The sequence below is a fragment of the Piliocolobus tephrosceles genome, chromosome 6 (genome assembly GCF_002776525.5).
Source record: "Piliocolobus tephrosceles isolate RC106 chromosome 6, ASM277652v3, whole genome shotgun sequence".
Classification (NCBI taxonomy): Eukaryota; Metazoa; Chordata; class Mammalia; order Primates; family Cercopithecidae; genus Piliocolobus; species Piliocolobus tephrosceles.
The window spans coordinates 39,997,732-40,020,612 of NC_045439.1; the positions used below are offsets into that span (position 1 = coordinate 39,997,732).

The window sequence follows — 22,881 nt, forward strand, 5'->3', positions numbered from 1 at the left end:
TAAAATCTGTTTTTCCAAAATATCTTTTTAAAAAGAGGAACTTACAGGTTTATATTTTAATTATACTCAAATTATAGCCAGAAAAAATATTTCAGTCAGTGGATAGATAGTGTTCCATAACCTAGTGTCTGCAAAGCAACTATTTTAATATTTCTAGTATTAAAATTTTAATATTCAGTTAGGTTTGTGGATCTCTATTCACATCTGAATGCATACATATACATGTGCATACAAATATCTGTATACATATTCTATATAGTATATTTTTCAATTTTTGTTAAGAGAATAACTTTGGAAAATAATCTTCAATTAGAGTAGAATAAAAAAAAAAAAGCATTAAATGGCATATACATTACTGCTGTAGAGGTTTACAAATGCAGGTGCCAGTACCAGAGTTCCTACAAACCAATCATGATACTACCACCTATATTACTGCCTATACTTTGTAGCCCGACAAAGGACTCTGTGACACATGAGGACTCTATGAGTCAGAATTCCTCATGTATAAAATAGGATAAAATGCTACCTATAGTTCATGCAATGTTTTGAGAATTAAATGAGCTAATCCAATTAAAGTGCTTACTCGGATAGGTTAATATTAAAAACAAGTGTTCATTCCCCAAAACCTAAATTAACAGACATATTTTGTCATAGTGGACAATGTACATAAAGAAGTGCACATAAAGGACAGTGAAATATGTCTCATATAATATTAACGTTAATCATGAGATGTATAATCAAACTGCTAGATGTGAAGAAATATGTTTCCATCTTTATAATTTTTAGATTTGAGGAAATATGATTCCTTCATTACAACTACAACTGACCTATATAGAAATAGAATAAAAATTTAAAAATTTTGTTATAAAAATGACCTAATTTATCAAGTATTTATTTACCAAGATAAATATTTAAACATATCATTTGATAATATCTAAGACAAAACAGAAATATAGTTGCAAGGTACAATCAACATAAGATTTAAAATTCCATTCCCTTCATCATACAAAAATAGGAATTGTGTATAAAACACTACATAAAAATACTTAGCATAGCACTGTTCATAATCGAAAATTGGATATATCTATATATCTAATGTCCTACTGCTGAAGATCACTTCCAATACAGGCATTCAGTGGAAAATTATATAACCATTTTAAATGACTTTGAACTAAATTTTTGGTGGCAAAGGAAAATGTTCATAAAGTTGAAAAAAGCAAGGAACAAAAGTGTTCCTACAGTATGATTCAAAGTTTATAAAATAGTATAAATGTGTGTTCATACACACACAAAATAAAAACCCTGAAAATGTATATATCAAAATATTACTATTTCTGGATAGAGGGATTACAGGGATTTTATAACTTTCTTCTTGTGTGTATTTCCCATACTCTTTTTTGTAATCTAAAAGTTAAAAGATTTCAAATTCCTGTTTTAGTTTTTACCCATATATAAATTTTGTAGCAGGAGGATTTCACAGACACTAAGACTCCAAATATGATCCTAAGTTTAAGAATACAATTTTTTCGACGCTAGCATCCCCGGAGCCTGTGGCGGGTGGCTGTGAGGACCGCAGCACTGACGCTGGCTGGGGCATCACCGCAGGCCTCGACCCCGAAATGGTGCTGCTGGCTGAACACCTGCTGAAGCCGCTGACCGCGGACAATCAGATCGAGACTAGGCACTTCCTCGAGGCGGTGTCCCACCTGCCGCCCTTCTTCGATTGCCTTAGGTCCCCAGTGTTTACTCCCATCAAGGCAGACATAAGCGGCAACATCACGAAAATCAAAGCCGTGTACGACACCAACCCAGCCAAGTTCCGGACCCTGCAGAACATCCTGGAGGTGGAGAAAGAAATGTATGGAGCAGAGTGGCCCAAAGTAGAGGCCACACTGGCACTGATGTGGCTGAAAAGAGGCCTCCGCTTCATCCAGCTCTTCCTCCAGAGCACCTGTGACGCGGAGCAGGACGAGAACCACCCCAACCTCATCTGCGTCAACGCCACCAAGGCCTACGAGATGGCCCTCAAGAAGTACCACGGCTGGATCATGCAGATCTTCCAGGCAGCACTGTAGGCAGCCGCCTATAAGACTGACTTCCTGAAAGCGCTCTCCAAGGGGCAAAATGTGACAGAGGAGGAGTGCCTGCAGAAGATCCGCCTCTTCCTAGTCAACCATCGATGACTACACGGCCACCATCGATGTCATCTATGAGATGTACAACCAGATGATGGCCGAGCTTAACTACAAGGTGTAGGCCTTCTCACTGCTGGACACGCCCCCGACTCATAGCCACACGGAAAAACAGGCGAACCAGAATCACTGTGAATCAAGTCTGTGGGCTGCCCCTGGCTTGCGTCCCCCAGAGCGGCCCAGAGTCCTGCCAGAGTCAGCAGGGGACAGCCCTTGTTTTTTAAGTCTTTTTTTTTTTTTCTTCTTCTTTTGGCCTATACTAAAGGACCAATAAATAATGATCTTACTTCCAAATCCTGGAATTTCACAACAGCACAGACTGACTTTATAGCTTCACTTCAGGGTGGTAAAAATCTATTAACACTTCTAATGAGTCAAGTCCCAGGGATTTTTGGTTTTGTTTTGTCGCCAACGAGGAACACAGCTCTGGGGGAATCCACCTCATTTTAAAAATAAGCACATGATGGCCGGACGCCTTGGCTCACGCCTGTAATCCCAGCACTTTGGTGGAAGCCAAGGTGGGCGAATCACCTGAGGTCGGGAGTTTGAGACCAGCCTGGCCAACATGGTGAAGTCTCTACTAAAAATATAAAATTAGCCAGGCACGGTAGCACAAGCCTGTAATCCCATCTTCTTGGGAGGGTGAGGCAGGAGAATCGCTAGAAACCTTAGGTGGAGGTTACAGTAGCCAAGATTGCACCACTGCATTCCAGTCTGGGCAACAAGAGCGAAACTCCATCTCAAAAAAAAAATAAAAAATAAAAAATAAAAAAAACCACGTGACCTTATGAGGCTCTTGCTGTATTGCTATTTCGGTTATTTAAGGACTACAAAGAGTTTGACTTGAAATGATGCAGGGCCTTTATGTGGGATTCCTTTTTTTTTTTTTTTTTTTTTTTTTAAAGCAAACTGGTGTGTATTCTCATGTGGTCTGCATAGTCCCGTCTCACAGCACTATTGTAAACCCTGCTCTTTCTGTCTCGCTAGACAGGTTTTTTTGTTTGTTTTCTTTTTTGTGTTTTCGTTGTTGTTGTTGTTGTTGTTGCTGTTTTACAGCTGAAACCAACCAGCAAGCCCTTGATGACCAAGAGGGGTTTCTTTCAAAGCTATAGGGCACAAACAATTGACCATAGATGACTCTGTTTGCATTCTTCTGCAGAATTATTTCCTTCAGGGACAGATTTTTCAACCTAAGAAACTACCTACTGTTTGTATTCTCTTGACGGGGAGAGATGAACCCTTCAGCTGCTAAGATTCAAGAAAACGCCTCACTGCCTTAACCTTAACTGTTCTTCCTGGAGCTAAAAAAAGCTGTATTTTTTAAAGTGCTGGGGCAAACAAAGCAACCCCAAAAGAACTGATATGTGTTTTAAAAGAAAAAACCCAATGAGGAACAACTGGTGATTTTTATGCATAAACTAAATAACCCTTAATAAATAAATCTCTATTTTGGAATTTAAAAAATGCAATTTTTTTCAATTTTTTTAAAAAAATACATTTTCAGTGACACCTATGTTAGCCTTGTAAGCTTGATATGTTTAACAGAGAGAACCAAAATTGAACACTGGATCAAAAAACAATTTCTTCTTGGGAGAGGAGGGGAACTAGACCAAGAGCAAATATTGATAATATTGAAATATATGAATTAATCTATAACTCTTATTTCAAAATGTTCAATAACTCTTGGCACAGAGATGACTTTTTATTGGCTTTTTATTGAATGCTATGTGATTCTTAACACTGTCATCTTCCACCCCCCTCCTTAATATATATGAATCCAAGAAGCTTGCAAGTCATATTAAAATATTCTTTCTTTAGTTTGGCAGAAATTTGTACTTTTGACCTTGAATTTTCCCTACTACCTAATCAAAGAGTTTTATCATAAATAAACATTTACTACTGCAGGCATTAAAATGGAATAGGACTTAATAACTAGTAAAATTCCTTCCTAACTTCAGGTTTTATGAAGATCTAAGTAACTGATGAAAAATTGAATCCTTTAACATGAAAAAACAAAATTCATATTCACATTTCAATTTATATGTGTCAAAGCACTGGTGCTGAAACAGAATCGATTATCTTCTAATTTCACATCACTGAGTTATTCACTGCAGTAATGAGGAAACATATTATTGAGAAAGTTATACTGGAAAATTACCTAACATTCTCCGAAAAGAAAAAAAAAACTAACAATAAAAAGAAAAGCAGGCAAATGGGATGAAAATATTATGAATTAGTATGGTGGTTTTTTATTACAAAGCTAAATATAGGGACAGATGTTTTTCACTTTGATCACTCTCACGCTGTTGCACTGAAAATAAAGAAAACAATAATACATAGAATGCAAGAACACTGATCAACACAATCTACAATATTTACATAGAAATTATTAGTCACAAAGGGTTTTGGAGTATTCATTTAGTTAAGCAGTAACATTTCCTGAGGGCTTTCTATGTGGTAGGAACTTTGCTGGTTATCAGAAATGCAAAAAAGGAAAAGCCACAATTCTTGCCCTCAACAAGATCATACACAGGGAGGTTTACACATCTACCACCTGTGATAAATCAGCCCAATTACATGGGCACCAAATCTAAAATGATAATCACTATGTTGCCTAGTAAAGTTAGATTATTTGGTTTAAAAATTCCCTCTTAATTTTTTGGTTTTAGAATGCAGTTAAGATGTATGATTAATGAGATGCATTGAAAAACAAGATGAGTACATTACAAAAGTATATGGGGAAAATCTTTGTATTTCAGCAATTTTTAATATTTACTTGAATTTTTCACTCTCCCACAAAACACCCACTACTTGGAGTCCTATTGCACAAATGTCATTCTATTGTTGGTTTTTCTTATTCCATAATAAGAAATTCATATATTTATATTAAAACACTACCTTGTTCATCTTTATGACTTCCAATTAATGGTGCTATGCTTTAGTTCCCAGTATTACAAAGGCAGAATAAATTTTTAAATAGTACTGGAAAAAACGGTCATATGAATGAGTATATGAATCCTGAAAACTAAAGAGGTTGCCCCTTCACCACCACTTTCCTATTCCAAAAAGACTGGAATCATTGAAGGTATTTGATGTAAAAAATGAGTACCTTCTGAAATAGTTCATCTCCTACATCCTCATAAGCCAACTTGATGAAATCTTACTGATTCTAAAAGCCTCCATTTAGAAACTATCACCTAACGCCCTTCCGTGGTCTCCAAAATAATCTTCCCTCTGAATATCCATTACATCTGGGTGGCACTACCCTTACGCTACTTATCTCAAACTACCTTAAATTTAGTTATTTGAGCAAAACACCTTTAACCCTTTTAGATGGAAATAGCTCCTAAGGGCAAACGACATGTCTTGATAATCAGTTACACTAATTTAGTGTTGTCCTCAAACACTCGTTGACTGTGTAACACTGTGCAAGGAACTTAACCTCTTTATCTTATAGTATGTGTTATAATACCTACCTCACAGGATTGCTGTGACCAATAAATGAACACATATTAAATACACAGAAATACAATCAATCCTCATCCACAGATTCCACATTTGTGAATTTGCCTACTCAATAAAATTTATGTGTAATCCAACATCAATATTCGTAGCACTCTGGCAATAATTTGTGGAAATGTGCAGAAGGGGAGAATTTTGAGTCACCTGATTTGCATCCTGTCAGCTGAAACTGAACAAAGTAATGCTCTGCTTTGTTTCTGCTCCCATACTATAAAGGAGTATTCTTTTCACAGTCTATTAAGTGCAACAATGTTCTCATTTTTGTGCTTTTTGTTGATGATTTGGCTATTTAGAATGCCCAAGTGCTGTCTAGTGTTCCTAAGCACAAGATGCCTGTGATAGGCTTTAGGGAGAAAATATGTGTGTTACAAAAGCTTCCTTCAGGCATGAGTCATACTGCTGTGGGACATGAGTCCAATATTAATGAATCAACAATATATATATAAAATAAGGTATCTTTAAATAGAAACACACATTTTAGTGATGTATTGATACATGGACAAAAATATTGTGACCGGAGGCTTATAGGAACCTAACATTGTAATTCCAGTAAGACCTAATTTATTATTCACTGCTACTTCACAGAACAAATCTACTTCAAGTAGTGAGAAGCAACTGTACTTAGAGTACTGACAAATACATAGTAAGCTAAGGAACTATTAACTATCATCACAATTGTATTGTTAATAGCACATGGTAGGTACTTGAACATCTGTTAAAACAGTGCCTGAATAAAATAAAAATAAGGACTAGATTTTAAAAAGGAAGAAAATTTCCAGATTATTTTTATATGACAGTTATATAACATTGGCCCCAAAACTTCACAAAACTGCACAGTAAACTGCACAAATAAAACACACTAAAGAATAACAATGCAAAAACTTTAAATGAGATAATATGCAAAAGAATCCAAAACACTAAAAAAATTTAAAAGAGGGGTACATTCCAGAAGTTCAAAGGTTTTTAATATTACAAATGCATTAATAAAATCCATTATATTAACGGAAGATTATATGTTTATTTTCATAACTGCTGAAAACTCAAGTGAAATAAGTCAACATCATTCATAATTACCAAAATAAAAATTTTAAAGTTTACATAGAAATTAAGAGATATTTGTTAGCCTGAATATATATAGATACAGATACAAAGATATACACATGTGTCTGTACTTGCCCAATTAGCCAGCAACTTACTTAACTGGAAATGTTAGATACTTTCTCATTAAAATAAGGAATAAGACAAGGATGTCCACTATCTCTTCTATTATTTAATATCTTTTGATGCTATTAAACAACACAATTAGAGAAGAGAAAACATTAGAGGCCAAAAATGGAAGAAAAAGGAGGAAAGCAATCTTTATTTGCAAACAATATAATTTTTCTATCAGGAAGACAAAAACAAAAGCAACCAATAAAAACCCTAAAATAATTCACAAGAGAATTATAAACAATATGTAAAATAAATAAGCAGACAAATTAATGTTTTCTCCTCCAACCACCCAAAAAAACCTACTTAGTTAAAGTAATTAAGAAGACTCTATGACTATAATGAAAAGTAAAATAAAATACCTAGGCCTGTATCTAGAAAAAAAAAAAGCAAAAAACAAAATGTAAAATCAGAGAACAGAGGTAAAGGATAATAAAAGAAGAAGATATACAAAAAAGAAGATATACAAAAAAGGGTAAGACCAAAGTGGTGAATAAAATCCATCAAAATCTTTATCTTAAACTGGAAAGAGGATAAATTTGGGATTCACGTTTTTCTCTCCAAAAATGTGTATTTCCTACTCTTAACCATGGAAAAAGCTTAAAAACAATAAAACGGTAGTAATGAACACTCCTACCAGATTATGCTCCATTAATACTATTTTTTAATAAAAAGTTTCTTTCAAGTATGAAAAAAATGCATAAAATTTGTCTAGGATATATTATTACTGAAAGTAAAAAAATTACCAAGGATACGTTACTACTGAAAGTAAAGAAATTATCAAAGATCCATGACTCAAAAGCCTCTTAAGCACAATGTATAAAAAAATTGTACTAACAGCCTTCCCTCCCAAACTACAGCCTTCCCTCCCAAACTATCCCAGTGTTTAGCTAAAGACTGCATCAACTGCAAGGCTTAATTAAATGGCTACTGAATTTCTTTCCACTTCTTTTTTTTCTTTTCTTGTCTTTTTTTTTTTTTTTTTGAGACGGAGTCTTGCTCTGTTGCCCAGGCTGGAGTGCAGTGGCACTGATCTTGGCTCACTGCAACCTCCGCCTCCTGGGTTCAAGCAATTCTCCTGCCTCAGCCTCCTGAGTAGCTGGGATTATATGCATGCACCACCACGCCTGGTTAATTTTTGCATTTTTAGTAGATATGGGGTTTCACCATGTTGGTCAGGGTAGTCTCGAACTCCTGACCTCGTGATCAGCTTCAGCATCCCAAAGTGCTGGGATTGCAGGTGGGAGCCACTGCGCCTGGCCTCTTTCTACTTCTTTATTTTGCTTTTCCGTTTTTAGGGATAGAAGTCGAGGGGAAAGCAAGTGCATCTTTTGGTTAAGAGCACACATCTGAAGTAAGACAGCTGGATTCACCAACTATATAACCATGGGCAAATTAACTAATGCCTTCCTCAGAGTCTCAGTACTTTATTTTTAACTGACTGATTAAAATTATATATTTATAATATAAATATATTATATTATATATTAAATATATTTATAATATACAAATATAAAAGATGCTTTGATAGCTGTAGAATGGCTAAATCAAGCTATTTAACATATGCATTGCCTCACATACTTATCATTTCTTCTGGTAAGAACACTTAAAATCTACTGTCTTAGCAATTTTCAAATATGCAACATACTGTTATTAACTACAGTCACCATGATTTTCAATAGTTTTTGAACTTATTCCTCCACTTTAAATAAATTTTTCTGTCTTTTAACCAACATCTCCCTAATTCCGCCCACACCCTAGCCTCTGATAATCAACACTTTACTGTTTCTACGAGGTAAACATTTTTGCACTACACATGTAATAAGTAAGATCACGAGTATTTGTCTTTCTGTGACTTACTTATTTTCACTTAACATAATGTCCTACAGGTTGATCCATGATGTTGAGAATGACAGGATTTCCTTCTTTTGTTAAGGCTGAATGATATTTCACTGTGTATATATAACATGTTTTCTTCATCCATTCACCCATTAATGGACACTTAGATTGATTCCACATCTTGGCTATTGGAAATAATGCCACAATGAACATGGAAGTGATGGCAGTAGCAGGCCATCTGGAACGGACACTGCCATGATGCCAGCTGCAGTGTGGGAGGTAAGACTGGAGCTTGTGGACTCCACAAAGCTGCAGGAGCCAGGAACAGGTAGAAGCCCTGCCAACTTCCAAGTTGAAGGGGCAGGAGCCCTGCCCTCCTGGGTGCAGTTGCAGCCACCCAGCCACAGCTGCAGACCCAGGCATTTCTGCACTCTCAGGGGCCTGTGAAGACACTCCTGCAGTCTCGGAAGAGTCTGCTCCCGCTGCCTGGCCTCTCTCTCCCCACTCCTGGCGCCTGCTCCAATTTTGGAGCAACGTTGTGGCCAAGCCTGTCACTACATAGCTGGGTATGCACAGACTTGGGGCAGTGCTGACAAGCCAGCCCCCAAGCTGCCTCAACCCCCTCCGGACTGTGTTTTTAAGTTTTGGTCTGCATTTTAGACTAACCCTACTTGCTCCTGTGAACCAACCAGTGATTTCTGACTGCAGCTCAGAGAGACAAAAGGGATGGGTAATGTAAACATCTGGATCAATATTCCAATTTTGAGCATGTCAGCAGCCTCATGGTTTTTGAGCTGTCCTTACTCCTTTGTTTCGTTTTGATCCATGTCTTCTAATAACCCGGTTTGTCTCTTCTCGCCTTTGGGCCATCAAACTTCAAATGGTCATGCAAATGGAAACTTGGCTGATGGCTCCCTTTTACTAGAGACCCTTAGATAGGGCCTCTAAGAAGATATAACTGCCATTTTCCCCATAAACAACGCTCCCTGTCAGCATGAAGCAGTTAAGAGCACTCATTGTCCCTACCCTAATGGCAGAGACATACCTCTTCAGAAAAGGGATTGATGGCAGTGGCAGCCTGTCTGGAGCAGTGTCAATCCCTGGCATCATCAATGATGCCAGATGCAGTAGGGCAGGCACAGCTGGGGCTGTGCACTCCACAGAGCTGACAGGAACCAGGAACAGGTGGAAGCCCCCAGCCCATTCCAAGCTAAAGAGGTGGAAGCCCCGCCCCCCGGGTGCAGTTGTAGCCATGGAACCGTGGCTGCAAACCCAGGCATCTCTGTACTCTTGCAGACCCAGGAAGCCCTGCTGACCCACAAGCTTAGAAGAGACTACTCCCGCTGTCTAGCCTCCCCCCACTCCAAGCACCCACTCCAAGCACCTACTCCGATTTTGGAGCAAAGTTGTGGCCAAGCTCAGGCACTGTCATGAATCAGCCAGGTGTGAACATACTCAGGGCAGCTATGACACACCAGCCCCTTCATGCTTTGGCCCCCTCCAGACTTTGGGTACCAATGAGCATGGGAGACAGGCTGACAGGTGGCTAAGGGTGGCTTGACACAGGCCTGCAGGCAACATTCAGCACAAAAAACCTGGGCACCATGGGCACCGTGGATGGCAGGTTAATGACAGCAAGAGGCAGACAGGCCTAGACAGAAAGGGGCAGGTAGCTAGTAAAACCTCATCTTCAGGTCAGACACAGCCTGAGGCCTGGGGGCCGGACTGCTAGTGCTATGGACTGGAGGGAGAACTTCTGGTGATTTTTTTGGGCCTGCCCATGGCTTTCCATGGACCAATCAGCATGTACTTCTTCCCCTCTGAAGCCCATAGAAACGCTGGACTCAGCCAAACTCAAGCAGACGACAGGACAACCTGCCTGCAGAAAAGAGCTACCCACTGTGGGTCTCCTCTCTCCTGAGAGCTGAGCAGATGATGGGACAACCTGCCTGTGGAGAGGAGCTACCCACTATGGGTCTCCTCTCTGCTGAGAGCTGAACACTTGTCGGGATGCCCTGCCTGCAGAGAGGAGTTACCCACTGTGGGTCTCCTTTAAGCTGTTCTGTCACTCATTAAAGGATCTCTTCACCTTGTTCACCCTCCACTTGTCCACCTAACTCATTCTTTCTGGGCACAGGACAAGAACTCGGGACCTGCTGAATGGCACAACTGAAAGAGCAGTAACACAAACAGGGCTGAAACATGCCCCTTTCTTGCCACGTTGCAGGTGACAAGAAGCAGAGCAGAGCTGTAGCACTTCAGGGAGCCCAAACTTAAGAGCTCCCCAAGCTACAGCTGTGACACCCTCAATGGGGCTCTGCAGTTCCTGAAGTCTCCAAGCTTCCAGGCACCAGTGCTTACCCCAGTGGCAGCCGTGGAAGCTGCTCGTGGTATGCCTCATTGAGCCGCAGCCTTGCACGGTGCCAGCACCTGTGCCGGCACCTAGAGGTGTCCACCACACCACAACTAGTGTGCTTGGCTGTGAACAGTGGCTGGATCATATGCTACCTCACACACCCCTCACCACTCCGTACCTGGCTCGCCCTTGGCAGGTACAGGATACAGGCTGTTAGCGCAAGCAGAGTGTATAATGTCAGGCAGAGTGGGCAGAACAAGCCAAGCAGGCCCAAGTAAAATTCGGGCAATACCAGCCACAGAGGTTCCCAGCTAGAAAAGTGACACTCCAAGGATGCTGTGGCAGAAGTACAGGTATCTCTTTGATACAGATATGATTTCCTTTGGACATACACCAAATAGTAAGTAAAACTGTTGGATGACAAGATAGTTCTACTTTTAATTTTTGAGATACCTCCATATTGTTTTCGATTATGGCTGTAATACTAACTTACAACCCAACCAACAGTCTTCAAGGGTTCTCTTTTCTCCACAACCTTGCAAATACTCGTCTTCGGTCTTTGTTTTTTTTTTTTTTTTTTTTTTTTGAGAGACAGAGTCTCGTTCTGTCGCCCAGGCAGGAGTGCAGTGGCGCAATCTCAGCTCACTGCAAGCTCCGCCTCCCGGGTTCATGCCATTCTCCTGCCTCAGCCTCCCAAGTAGCTGGGACTACAGCCACCCACTACCACGCCCAGTTAATTTTTTTTGTATTTTTAGTGGAAACGGGTTTCACCGTATTAGCCAGGATGGTCTCAATCTCCTGACCTTGTGATTTGCCCGCCTCAGCCTCCCAAAGTGCTGGGATTACAGGCGTGAGCCACCGTGCCCAGCCAGTCTTTTTTAAAGTAGCCATTCTAACAGCTGTAAGATAGTATCTCATTAGAGTTATAATCTCCTTTTTTCTGATGATTAGTAATGTTCATCACTTTTTCATAAACCTGTTGGCCAATTATAGGTCTTGTTTTCAAAAATGTTTATATAGGTCCTTTGTACATTTTTATATCAGATTGTTTTCTTACTTTCAAGTTCCTCATATATTCTGGATATTAATCCCTTATCAAACATATGGTCTCATGTATTTCCTCCTATTTCACAGGTTTTCTCTTCATTCTGTTTCCTTTGCTGTGCAGAAGCTTTTTAGATTGATATCATCCCATCTGTCTATTTGTACTTTTGTGGTCTGTGCTTTGGGGGTTATATCCAAAGTATGTGTGATCATACCAATGACAGAGAGCTTTTCTCCTATGATTTATTTACTACTTTTACAGTTTTAGGTCTTACATTTAAGTATTTAATCCATTTTGAGATGATTTTTATATATGACGTGAGGTGGGAGTCTAATATTCTTCTGCAAGTGAATATCCAGTTTCCCCATGACCATTTATTGATGAGACCTCCCTTCCCCCATTGTGTGATCTTAGCATTTTCATCAACAATCAATTGACCATAGATATGTGGATTTTTTTTCTGGCTTTTCCATTCTATCCTGTAGATCTGAGTGTCTGCTTTTATGCCAGCATCATGCTGATTTGATTAACACAGCTTTGTAGTAGATTTTCAAATCAGGTACTATGAGGCCTTCAGCTTTGACCTTTTTACTCAACATTGTTCTAGCTATTTGGAAGTGTTTGTGATTTCATTAGAATTTTAGGATTTTTTTTTTTTCCTTCACTTTCTGGGGAATATGTCATTGGAATTTTTGATGGGGTTTGCATAGAATCTGTAGATAACTTTGGGCAGTAGAGACACTTTAATAATGTTAATCCTTTCAATTCATGAACATGAGATATCTTTCCCTTTATTTTATCTTCCTAAATTTCTTACATACATGGTTTATAGTTTTCTGCTTACAGAGTTTTTACCTCTTTGGGTAAATTTATACCTAATTTATTTTTGTAGCTACTGTAAATAGGATTGTGTTCTTAATTTCCTTTTGAGGTAATTTGTTGTTATTGTATAGAAATGCTACTAACAATTATATGTTGATTTTGTAATCTACAACTTTATACAATTTATTAATCAATTCTTACAGGTTTTTGGTGGAGCCTTTAAGCTTTTCTATATATAAGGTTATGTCATCTATATGGAAAAACAATTTAACTTCTTCCTTTCCTATTTGAATCCTTTTTATTTATTTGACTTGCCTAACTGTTCTGGTTAGTACTTTCAGTACTGTGTTGAACAAAAGTGGTAAGCGTGAGTGCCCATGTCTTGTTCCTCATCTTAGGAAAAAGGCCTTCAACTTTTCAGTGCTGTGTATAATATTCACTATGGGCTTGTGGTATATTGTCTTTATTATGTTTAGAGGTAAATCTTTGATATTCCACAGTGTATAAGTGCCAAATTTTCTTTATCCAGTCTATCATTGATAGGCATTTGGGTTGGTTCCAAGTCTTTGCTATTGTGAATACTGCTGCAATAAACATATATGTACATGTGTCTTTATAGTAGAATGATTTATAATCCTTTGGGTATATACCCAGTAATGGGATTGCTGGGTTAAGTGGTATTTCTGGTTCTAGATCCTTGAGGAATTGCCAGTGTCTTCCATAATGGTTGAACTAATTTACCCTCTGACCAACAATGTAAAAGCAATCCTATTTCTCCACATCCACTAAAGCATCTGTAGTTTTCTGACTGTTTAATGATAGCCATTTTAACTGGCATGAGATGGTATCACATTGTGGTTTTGATTTGCATTTCTCTAGTGACGAATGATGATGAGCTGATGAGCTTCTTTTCATATGTTTGTTGGCCACGTAAACGTCTTCTTTTGGGAAATATCTGTTCCTATCCTTTGCTCACTTCTTGATGGGTATTTGTTGTTGTCGTTGTTGTTGTATATTTGTTTAAGTTCCTTCTAGATTCTGGATATTGGCCCTTTGTCAGATGGATGGATTGTAAAAATTTTCTCCCGTTCTGTAGGCTGCCTGTTCACTCTCATGGTAGTAACTTTTGCTGTGCAGAAATTCTTTAGTTTAATTAGATCCCATTTATCAATTTTGGTTTTTGTTGCCATTGCTTTTGGTGTTTTAGGCATGAAGTCTTTGCCCATGCCTATGTCCTCAATAGTATTGCCTAGGTTCTCTTCTAGGGTTTTTATGGTTTCAGGCCTTAGGTTTAAGTCTTTAATCTATCTTGAGTTAATTTTTGTAAAAGGTGTAAGGAAGGATTCTAGTTTCACTTTTATGCATATGGCTAGCCAGTTTTCCCAACACCATTTATTAAATAGGGAATCCTTTCCCCATTGCTTTTGTCATGTTCGCCAAAGATAAGATGGCTGTAGATGTGTGGCGATACTTCTGAGGACTCCATTCTGTCCCACTGGCCTATATATCTGTTTTTGTATCAGTAACATGCCATTTTGGTTACTGTAGCCTTTGTGATACAGTTTGAATTCAGGTAGTGTGATGCCTCCAGCTTTCTTCTTTTTTGCTTAGGATTGTCTTGGCTATACAGCCTCTATTTTGGTTCCATAAGAAATTTAAAGTAGTTTTTTCTAATTCTTTGAAGAAAGTGAATGGTAGCTTGATTGGGATAGCACTGAATCTACAAATTACTTTGGGCAGTATGCTCATTTTCATGGTATTGATTCTTCCTATCCATAAGCATGGAATGTTTTTCCATTTCCTTGTGTCCTCTCTTATTTCCACTTGAGCAGTGGTTTGTAGTTCTACTTGAAGAGTTCCTTCACATCCCTTGTTGTAAGTTGTATTCTTAGTATTTTATTCTCTTTATAGCAATTGTGAATGGGAGTTCATTCAAGATTTCACTCTCTGTTTCTCTATTACTGATGTATAGAAATTTGTGTGATTTTTGCACATTGATTTTGTATCCTGAGAGTTTGCTGACATTGCTTATCAGCTTAAGGAGATTTTGGGCTGAGACAAGGGGGTTTTCAAAATGCACAATCACGTTATCTGCAAAGAGAGACAATCTGACGTCCTCTTTTCCTATTTGAATACCCTTTATTTCCTTCTCTTGCCTGATTGCCCTGGCCAGAACTTCCAATACTATGTTGAACAGGAGTGGTGAGAGAGGGCATCCTTGTCTTGTGACAGTTTTCAAAGGGAATGCTTCCAACTTTTGCCCATGGAGGCATGGGGACCCACTTGAAGAGGCAGTCTGTCCCTTAGCAGAGCTCGAGTGCTGTGCTCCGGGATCTGCTGCTCTCTTCAGAGCTGGCAGGCAGGAACGTTTAAGTCTGCTGAAGCTGCGCCCAGAGCTACCCCTTCCCCCAGGTACTTTGTCCCAAGGAGATGGGAGTTTTGTCTATAAGCTCCTGACTGGGGCTGCTGTCGGGCAGTTCTTTATAGTAATGTGAGAATGGACTAATACAATCTTCTATACTTAATAGTCTAGATTTTGTCAAATGCCTCTTCTGCATCTATTGAGATAGCCATATTTTTGTCCTTCTTTTTGTTAATGTAGTGCATGACCTCTACTGATGTGTATGAGTTGAACCAACCTTGCATCCCAGAAATAAATCCAACTTGAGCATGATAACAGATCCTTATAATGTGTTACTGATTTTAATTTGCTAGTATTTTATTGAGAATGTCTGCATCTATGTTCATCAGGAATACTGGCCTGTAATATCTTCTTATAATGTACTTGCTTGTCTATGGTATCAGGGTAATACAGGCCTCTTAAAATGAGTTTGAAAGTTTTATCCACTCCTCAATTTTTTTGGAAGAATTTCAGAAGGATTGGTATTACTTCTTTAAATGTTTGTAAAGTTCAGATGTGAAACCATCAAGTCCTGAACTTTTTCAGATAATAGCTATTTTTTATTATTAACTTAATCTCCTTACTGGCTATTGTTATGTTAAGCTTTTCTATTTTTTTTAATGATTCAGGCTTGGTAGGTTGTACATTTCAGGATCTTACCCATGTCTTTTAGATTATCTAATTTGTTTGTATATACTTTTTCACAGTAGTCTCTTGTCATCTGTATTTCTGTGGTATCTCCTGTACTGCCTACTCTTTCATTTTCGATTTTATATATTTCAGTCTTGTGTCATTTTTCTTAGTTAAAACTCTGTCAACTGTTTATCTTTTGAAAAAAATCAATTCTGTTTTGTTCATCCTTTCTACTGTTTTACAGTCTCTATTTCATTTATTTCTGTCCTGACCTTTATTTTTTTCTTTACTACTGTAAACTAGGGATTTATATTGTTCTTTTTTCTAGTCCTTTGAGGTACAGCATTAGACTGTTTTAGTGGATTTTTCTTATTTTTGATCTGTGTGTTTATTGCTATAAACTTCTCTTAGAAATGCTTTTGTTGTATCCCGTAAGTTTTGTTATGTAGTATTTTCATCTGTCTCTAGATATTTTTAATTTCCCATTTCAGTTTTACTCTTGGTTGTTTAGGGTCATGTAAATTTGTGCAAATTTCTAAATGTTGCAATATTTCTTCTGTTATGAATTCTATTTTCATACCATTGTCACTGGAGATGATATCTGGAATAATTTCAATCTTCTTAAATTTGTTAAGATCTTCTAGTCTGACATATGCTCTATCCTGGAGAAGTTTCCCAAAGTGCTCGAGAAAAATGTGGATTCTGCTACTGTTTGATAGAAGGCTGAAATGCTCTATGTATACTTGTTACATTTGGTCTAAGATGTAGTTAAAGTTCTATATCATTTTCTGTCTGGATGATCTGTTCATTATTTAAAGAGGAATACTAAAGTCTTTACTACTACTATATTGTAGTCCATCTCATTCTTCAGATTTATTAATATTTACTTTACATATGTAGGTACTCTGATGTTGGGTGCAGATATATTTACAATTGTTATATCTTCTTCATAAATTGATACCTTTACATTATATAATGACCTTTTCTTTGTCTCTTTTTATAATTTTTATTTAAATTCTATTTCATCTGATACAAGTACAGCTACTCCTGCTTTCCTTTGGTTTCTATCAGCATGGATTATCTATTTCTATCCTGTCATATTCAATCTATATGTGCCCTTAAAGGTGAGAGTGATTCTCTTGTAGGCAGAACATACTTGGGTCTTGTTTTCTGATTGATTCAGTCACCCTCTATCTTATCTTTGAAAAATTTAATCTATTAGCATTCAAGGTAATTATTTATAGGTAATGATTTACTATTGCTATTTTGTTCATTGTTTTCCAGTTGTTTTGTGATTCTTCCTTTCTTGATGTCTTCCTTTATGGTTAGATGATTTTCTCTAGTGCTATGCTCTGATTCCTACTTTCTATCTTAAGTGTATCTAGCATAGATTTTTTCCTTTATAGTGACCAAGAGGTTTACATGAAACATCTTACAGTTGGACTATTTTAAGCTGATAACGACTTTGGTTTGATTGCATAAAGTCACTCTACACTGTTATTCCATCCCCCAACAATATTTTATGATGTCATGTAGTAATTTACATCCTTTTTTTTTTTTTATACATCTTCACCTTCCCACTGTTGAGTATGATGTTAATTGTGGGCCTATCATATACAACCTTTATTGTGTTCGGGTACATTCCTCTGTACCTAACTTGCGGAGGGTTTTTATCATAAAAAATGTTAAAGTTTCTCTAATGCTTTTTCTGCATTTATTGAGATAATCACATGGTTTTTGTAATTTCTTCTATTAATGTATGACATTTACCAACTTGTAAATGTTGAACCACAGATATAAATGCATCCTAGGAATAAATCCTGCTTGATCATGGTGTATGATGTTTTTCACATACTGGTTTGCTACTATTTTGTTGAGAATTTCTGCATCTGTCTTCATCAACAATATTGGCCTGCTTTTTTTTTTTTTTTTTCTTGTAATGTCTTTAACTTTGGTATCATGGTAATAACAGCCTCTTAAAATGAGTTTGGACATTTTCTCTCATAAATTTTCAATTTTTTGAGAGCGCTTGAGAAATACTGGTGTTTATTCTTTAAATATTTGATAGAATTCACTAGTAAAGGCATCAGGTCCTGGGTTGCTTTTTGGGTGGTTTATGATTGTTGATTCAACCTCCTTATTATTAGTTTATACAGATTTTCAACTTCTTCGTGACTCAGTCTTGGTAAGATGTATGTTTCCAGGAATTTAGGTTATCTAATTTGTTGGCATATTATTGCTCTAGTTGTCTCTTATGATCCTTCATATTCCAGTGATATAAGATGTAATGTCTCCTCTTTCATTTCTGATTTTATTTCTTTAACTCTTCACTATTTTTTCAGTCTAGCCAAAGGTTTGTCAATTTTATCTTTAAAAAAAAAAACTCTTAGTTTTGTTGATCTCTTCTATTGGTCTTATAATTTCTATTTCATTTATTTCTGCTCTGATTTTTAATATTTCATCCATTCAACTAACTTTGCGCTTACTCTTTTTCTAATTCCTTGAAGTGTAACACTAGATGGTTTGAGATTTTTCTTGTTTTATGTGTAGGCATCTACTGCTATAAACTTCTCTCTTATGGTTTGCTGCATCCGATACAAAATAATATGTTCAGTGTCCACTTTCATTAGTCTCAAGGTATTGTTTTATTGTCCTTTTAATTTCTTCTTTGACCCACTGATTATTGAGAAGCATGTTTAATTTCTATATATTTGTATTTTTTTGAAATTCTTTCTATTAATGATTTCTAATTTCATACCATTGTGGTTAAAAAAGATACTTGATATCATTTAAATACTCTTAAATGTATTGCGATTTGTTTTCTAGACCAACATATGGTATACCCTGGAGAAAGTTTAGCATATGCTTAAGAAGGATGTGAGTTCCAGTGTTGCTGGATGAACTATTCTGATATATGTTTGTTAGGTACAGTTGCTTTACTGTGATTGAAGTCCACACATCAAATTATATATCAAGTTCCATATTAATTTTCTAAGTGGATGATCTATTTATTGGTAAGTGTGAAATATTGAAGTCCTATACTATTACTGTCTTGTAGTCTTGTCTCTCCCTTCAGATCTATTAATATTTGCTTTATGTATTTAGGTGTTCTGATATTGGGTGCATATCTGTTTACAATTGTTGTATCTTCTTGATTAACTGACACTTTTATCATTATATAATCTTCTGTGCCTCTTTTCACAATTTTTTATTTAATGTCTATTTCATCTAAGTATAGCAACCTCTGTTCTCTTTTGGTTTCCATTTTCATAGACTATCTTTTCCCATTTCTTCACTTTCAGTCTATTTGTGTCCTTAAAGATGAAATGAGTCTCTTATTAACAGCATATAGATTGGACTTTTTTTTTTTAATCCTTTCAGCCGCTCTGTGTCTTTTGATGGGAGAATTTAATCCACTGACATTTAAACTACTTGTTTGATAGATAAAGACATACTACTGCCATTTTGTTCATTGTTTTCTGGTAGCTTTGCAGATTCTTTGTTCCCTTCTTCCACCCTACCTGTCTTCCTTTGTAATTTAATGATTCTCTGTTGTGGTATGCTTTGATTTCTTACTTACCTCCTATGTATCTATTATAACTCTTTCATTTGTGGTTACCATGAGGCTTACATAAAACATATTACGGCTGTAACAGGCTATTTTTAGGCTGATAACTTCAATAACATATAATAAAAATTCTACAATTTTATTACCCACCAATATATTATTATTGAGGTCAAAATTTACATATTTTATATACTGTATATCACTTAATTATTATAAATATACCTATTTTAACAGCTTTATATTTAAACTTACTAAAGATAAATTGATTTACACACCATCATTATAGAATTACATACAGCATTCTGAATCTGACTACATACTTACTTTCACCAGTGAATTTTACACATTTATATGTTTTCATATTACCAAGTACCATCCTTTTCTTTCAGCTTAAAGAATTTCCTTTTGCATTTCTTATACGGCAAGTCTAGCAAACTTCCTCAGTTCTTATTAGTCTGGGAAAGTCTTTATCTCTCCTTCATTTCTGAGGGACAACTTTATGGTTCCTAGTTTGTTTTTTTTCCTTTCAGCAAGACATTTTTGTTTGCTTTTTTTTTTCCACTCTATCCTGACCTGCAAGGTTTCTGCTGAGAAATCTAACGATAGCCATATTGGAAAGAGTTCTCTCTTACGAGATTTGCTTCTTTTCTCTTGCTGCTTTCAGGATCCTCTCTTTGTCTTAACACTTCTGAGAGTTTTACTATGTCTTACTGTAGCATTGTTTCAACTGAGCATAGCTGGAGACCTTTCAGCTTCCTATGTGTGGATTATCTATATCTGTACCTAGTTTATGAAAGTTTTCAGTCATTATTTATTTAAATACATTCACTACTCCTTTCTCTCTCTGTGTTCCTTCTGGAACTCCTATAATGCAAAGATTGGTTTGCTTCATTGCCCCATAATTCTCACAGACTTTCTCACTCTTTTTCATTCTTTTTTCGTTTTGTTCCTCTGACTGGGTAATTTCTAATAACCAGTCTGTGAGCTTATTGATCCTTTCTTCTGCTTGATCAAATCTTATGTTGAAGCTCTCTATAGAAATCTTCGGTTCAGTCATATCTATAAATTTTTGTTTAAAAATTGAGTTGATTAAAAATGGCTAACATTGGAGAGCTGGTATGCAATTTAAGATTGTCCAAAACTAATCATATATCAAATGCAATGTCTTACCAATATTTACATTTACTACTTTCAGTCCTCTATCTAAAATAGGATTCTTGTCCAAGTGTCTTGGTTCCAGATATGATACTGGGAAACAGAAGAGTACAGAGAGATTGTATATAACCTTGACTGGGTCAGACATTAAAGGCCATATGGTGAAATATAGTCACAATTCTGTCCATAGTGAAATCTCATTCATCCTCTCCTCATGCAAAATTGCTTTAGTTCTTTCTTTGCTTTATTTATTAATCAAATTGAAAAATCAGTCTCTAAAACACAACTTTAGAAGGGATCTGTCAAAACAGTAAAGATCAGGATTCCTAAAATTCTGACAGCGGATTGCGTATGTATTCATTTTACTTTAATGTATGTGTACAGATATCACCGAGACTTTGGTTGACAAACCTTGCCATAATTTAATAATATCTTCAATTACTTGAAGAAGGAATAATTGGAACATAGCACATTCCAGGGATTTCAGCTTCCCTATAGAGATTTACCTAGGAACCTACATAATATATGTGAATAACTGAAAATTAAGAGGCACTGGTGTGGTAGAAAGCACACAGAAACTATTGAATGAATCGAATTTCTTACGGTTCTGCTAGCTATTGCAACCTGATCCCAAGACCCTCAGATTCTCTAAGTTTTAGTGTCCTCACCCTGAAAGTAGGACTGTATGCGTGTTTTTAAGAATCATCAACTTTGTACAGTTCCTTCCACCTTTAAAATTTTGTGATAATCTACCCTATTTTAAGTCCCATGCCACTTTTAAGTGTGGTCTATAGACTAGTAACAGCAGCATCTGGGAGTTAGTCAGAAATGCAGACTCTCAGGTCCCACCTTTAGACCTACTAAATCAGAATCATCAGTCAACAAGATTCCTAGGCAATTAAACTGAAATGAAAATTAGAGATGTGCTGCTATAGACTATTTTTTTCAGTTATGACACCAATGTCCAATTGCTTATCAAAAGGAAAGTGTATTAAATGACACAGACATTGATTTAAGAAAAGGAAAACATGGCAATTCAAGACCCTTAAATATCAGAACAATAGAAGAACAAATTGAAGAATGTTATTTCAAATTATGAATTATTTAAATGGTTGGAATTCATTCTAAAGAAAAAGAGGATTTTAAAACAGTTCACCTCTTTCAGTAATTAAATACAGAAGATAGTCAGTATTCATTAAAAATATACTACTCTTAATTATAATAGTCTTAATTACATAAATACATTATTCTGCTGGCAGCCCTAAGGGATTGACGTGAAGGTATTTTCTTCCTATTATTTCCACCAAAATTTCCTATCCCACCAAATTCCCCAAATAAACTTAGATTGTGCATAGAAAATATGCTTGCCATAAATTTTTAAGATAAGTTTTTAGCCTCCTACTCTTCTAAGCAGATTGCAATCCTGAAGCTCCCTCTTATTATAGATATTATTGGCATTATTATACACATTTCCAAGATTTAAAAAAAAAAATGGTGCAGAGAGGGTTAGTAAACTGATGAAGACCTTTCAACTAATAAGTGGCTCAGACATGATTAATATTGGGCTGACTCCGAGTCCCTTTCTCCTTCCATTATGCCATACTGTTTCCCTCTTGAAAAACAAAATCCAGATTTATTTTTAAAGAGCTAAAAGAGCTAAACATTTGTGCTATAAAAGAATTACACTTCCTTTAAAAAGTAACACAAGACCAGTACTACGCCAGCCCCTGTGGCCCCAGCCTCCGTGCTAGCCAGCACAGATGCAGAATCCACGCCCATGCCCATGGAATGAGACTCCAAACTGGCCCATACAACCCAAGGCACCAGGCCAGCATTCACAGCTCCAGGCTCCAAACTGGCCCCTGCAGCCCCGGGCTCCAGGATAACCCCAGCACCAGGCAGCATTCAGCAGACCCACCACCTAGGCCTGGTAGTAGATCCCAGTGCTGGGACTACTCCAACAAGCCAAGGCTCCAAGACCACGCATGTGGACCCATGCTTCAGTCTGTCTCCCACAGATCAAAACCCCAGACCCACTCCTCCAGATTAAAGTTCCAGGCCTGCCCCAGTGTCCTGCCAGTTCCCATGGATTCAGACTCTAGACCCATCCCAGGGATGCAGCCTGTAGGACCACCCCAG

General features: G+C 37.0%; 1 protein-coding gene and 1 pseudogene across 1 annotated transcript in view; one reads left to right on the forward strand and one right to left on the reverse strand.

The window, feature by feature from the left end:
* The window catches only part of GPHN (gephyrin), a 728,696-nt gene that overhangs the window by 634,650 nt on the left and 71,165 nt on the right, over positions 1 to 22,881 (reverse strand). The gene's annotated exons all lie outside the window — the stretch shown is intronic.
* Positions 1,620 to 2,256, forward strand: LOC111556093 (annotated as a pseudogene).